Here is a 3,443-nt window from a genome sequence, read left to right on the forward strand (position 1 = left end):
ATGAGGTTGGTCGGTAGGAGATGGGGGTGGGGCTTGAGGTGGGAGGAGGGGATAGGTGGGAGGAAGAACAGGTTAGGGAGGCAGGGACGAGCTGGACTGGTTTTGGGATACGGTAGGGGGAGGGGAGATTTTGAAACTTGTGAAATCCACATTGATACCATTGGGCTGCAGGGTTCCCAAGCGGAATATGAGTTGCTGTTCCTGCAACCTTCGGGTGGCATCGTTGTGGCACTGCAGGAGGCCCAGGATGGACATGTCGTCTGAGGAATGGGAGGGGGAGTTGAAATGGTTCGCGACTGGGAGGTGCAGTTGTTTGTTGCGAACCGAGCGTAGGTGTTCTGCAAAGCGGTCCCCAAGCCTCTGCTTGGTTTCCCCGATGTAGAGGAGGCCACACCGGGTACAGCGGATGCAGTATACCACATTGGCAGATGTGCAGGTGAGCATCTGCTTGATGTGGAAAGTCTTCTTGGGGCCTGGGATGGGGGTGAGGGGGGAGGTATAGGGGCAGGTGTAGCACTTCCTGCGGTTGCAGGGAAAAGTGCCGGGTGTGGTGGGGCTGGAGGGGAGTGTGGAGCAGACAAGGGAGTCATGGAGAGAGTGGTCCCTCCGGAAAGCAGATAAGGGTGGGGAGGGAAAAATGTCTTTGGTGGTCGGGTTGGATTGCAGATGGCGGAAGTGTCGGAGGATGATGCATTGGATCCGGAGGTTGGTGGGGTGGTACGTGAGGATGAGGGGGATTCTGTTGTGGTTGTTATTGTGGGGAGGGGGTGTGAGGGATGAGTTGCGGGAAATGTGAGAGACACAGTCGAGGGCGTTTTCGACCACTGTGGAGGGGAATTTGCAGTCCTTGAAGTTCCCCTCCACAGTAATTCAAGGCCCGCAACTTCCCCTCCACAGTACACATGGGCCCAAGCTATGCCTGCCTCTTTGTAGGTTACGTGGAACAATCCCTCTTCCGTACCTACACCAGCCCTATCCCCCACCTCTTCCTCTGTTACATCGATGACTGTATCGGCGCCGCCTCGTGCTCCCACGAGGAGCTCAAACAGTTCATCCACTTCACTAACACCTTCCACCCCAACCTTAAGTTCACCTGGACCATCTCTAACACCTCTCTCTCCTTCCTGGATCTCTCTGTTTCTATCTCTGGCAACCACCTGGAAATCGATATCCATTTCAAGCCTACTGACTCCCCCAGCTACCTAGAGTACACCTCCTCACCCACCTTCCTGCAAAAAGACTATCCCCTATTCCCAATTCCTTCGCCTCTGCTGCATTTGCTCCTGAGATGAGACATTCCACTCCCGGACCAGATGTCCTTGTTTTTCAAGGACCGCAACTTCCCCTCCACAGTGGTCAAAAACGTCCTCGACCGTGTCACCTGCACATCTGCCAATGTGGTATACTGCATCCGCTGTTCCCGTTGTGGCCTCCTCTACATCGGGGAAACCAAGCGGAGGCTCGGGGACCGCTTTGCAGAACACCTACGCTCAGTTTGCAACAAACAACTGCACCTCTCAGTCGTGAACCATTTCAACTCTCCCTCCCATTCCTCAGACGACATGTCCATCCTGGGCCTCCTGCAGTGCCACAACGATGCCAGCCGAAGGTTGCAGGAACAGCAACTCATATTCCGCTTGGGAACCCTGCAGCCCAATGGTATCAATGTAGATTTCACAAGCTTCAAAATCTCCCCTCGCCCGACCGCATCACAAAACCAGCTCAGCTTGTCCCTGCCTCCCTAACCTGTCCTTCCTCCCACCTATCCATTCCTCCCACCTCAAGCCCCACCCACATCTCCTACCTACTAACCTCATCCCACCCCCTTGACCTGTCCGTCCTCCCTGGACTGACCTATCCCCTCCCTAACTCCCCACCTACACTCACTTTTACTGGCTCCATCCCCGCCTCTTTGACCTGTCTGTCTCCTCTCCACCTATCTTCTCCTCTATCCATCTTCTATCCGCCTCTCCCTCTCTCCCTATTTATTTCAGGATCCCCTTCCCCTCCCCCATTTCTGAAGAAGGGTCTTGACCCGAAACGTCAGCTTTCCTGCTCCTCTGATGCTGCTTGGCCTGCTGTGTTCAGCCAGCTCTACACCTTGCTATTTCAGATTCTCCAGCATCTGCAGTTCCTCCTATCTCCCCCAGGACTATCCCGGTTTTGAATGACAACATGATTGAGAAAACTGTCAGATAGAACACATGGGGGCTGTGAGGGAGTACAGTGAGGCGGAAGGGGGTGGGGAGGAGGAGTGAAACAGGAATGGGAGTTGCTGAAAGGGGTAGGGTGCAGGGGAGGGAATTGGGAAGTGGAGTTTGGTGGGGATAGATCAGTGAGCCAGCTGCCAGGGTGGAGGAGACAGTGATCTGGGGGAGGCATGAGTCTGGGGGAGACATAGTTCTGGGGGAGATGTGGGTCTGTGGGAGGCAGGGGTCTGGTGGAGGCAGTGATTTGGGGGAGACAGGGGTCTGGAGATGGCAGGGGACTGGGGGAGGCAGGGATTTGGGGGAGACAGGGGTCTGGAGATGGCAGGGGCCTGGGGGAGGCAGGGATTTGGGGGAGACAGGGGTCTGGAGGTGGCAGGGGTCTGGAGGTGGCAGGGATTTGGGGTCTGCATTGAGTCGAGGGAAGTTATGCGAACACGTTCTTACCCAAAGTCTCCAACTCCCAGAGCAGGATGCCGAAAGCCCAGACATCCCCGTGCAGGGAGTAAATCCCTTCAGTAAAGAATTCCGGTGGGTACCAGCGGAACGGGATGCCAGGGTTCTGCACAGAAAGATCAAACCTTCAGAAGGACAGCCTGTGTACAGCTGGAAACGAGGGAGGAGCACACAGAGACAAATCCCTGAGACCGGGCCCCGAGCCCAGGCCCTGAGAACAATCCCCAAGACCAGGCCCTGAGCAATCAGTCACAGGGCCCCAGTCTGGAGCACAGTTTGGTTGCCAGAGTTGAGAATGGATATACTGACATTTGAGGCAGATCAGTCCAGGGACACTTGGTTAATTCCTGGAATGAAGCGTTGTCTCATGCAGAAAGGTTGATGAGATTCGCACTACAGACTCATTGGAGTTTAAAGAATGAGAGGTGACCTGATTGAAATGTAAAAGGTTTAGAGGAGACTAACATGGAAGATATTGAGCAGATGTTAACACTCTGAGGGTATCTAGAACAGAGTGCACATTACAGTAATTGGGTGGGGGGACGGGGGATGGGGGGAACCATTTAAGATGCTGATAGGAAGCAGTTTTCCACCCAGACAGTTGTTAAATTTTCAAGCCAAATACAACTCTGGGGTACAGTACCGGTGGGGACAGGTCTGACGCTGCGTAACACTGGGGTACAGTACTGGTGGGGACAGGTCTGTCACTGTGTAACACTAGGGTACAGTACCGGTGGGGACAGGTCTGTCTCTGTATAACACTGGGGTACAGTACTGGTG

General features: G+C 54.5%; 1 protein-coding gene across 1 annotated transcript in view; it reads right to left on the reverse strand.

Annotated features, from left to right (window-relative positions):
- LOC109938337 (tyrosine kinase receptor Cad96Ca-like) overlaps nt 1-3,443 on the reverse strand; it is a 6,681-nt gene that overhangs the window by 2,183 nt on the left and 1,055 nt on the right. The window contains exon 2 of the mRNA XM_048592284.1: nt 2,655-2,769. The gene's annotated coding sequence lies outside the window, so the exon portion shown is untranslated. The remainder of the gene's footprint in view (nt 1-2,654; nt 2,770-3,443) is intronic.

This window comes from Rhincodon typus, unplaced genomic scaffold (genome assembly GCF_021869965.1).
Source record: "Rhincodon typus isolate 14 unplaced genomic scaffold, sRhiTyp1.1 hic_rhity00000967, whole genome shotgun sequence".
Taxonomy (NCBI): Eukaryota; Metazoa; Chordata; class Chondrichthyes; order Orectolobiformes; family Rhincodontidae; genus Rhincodon; species Rhincodon typus.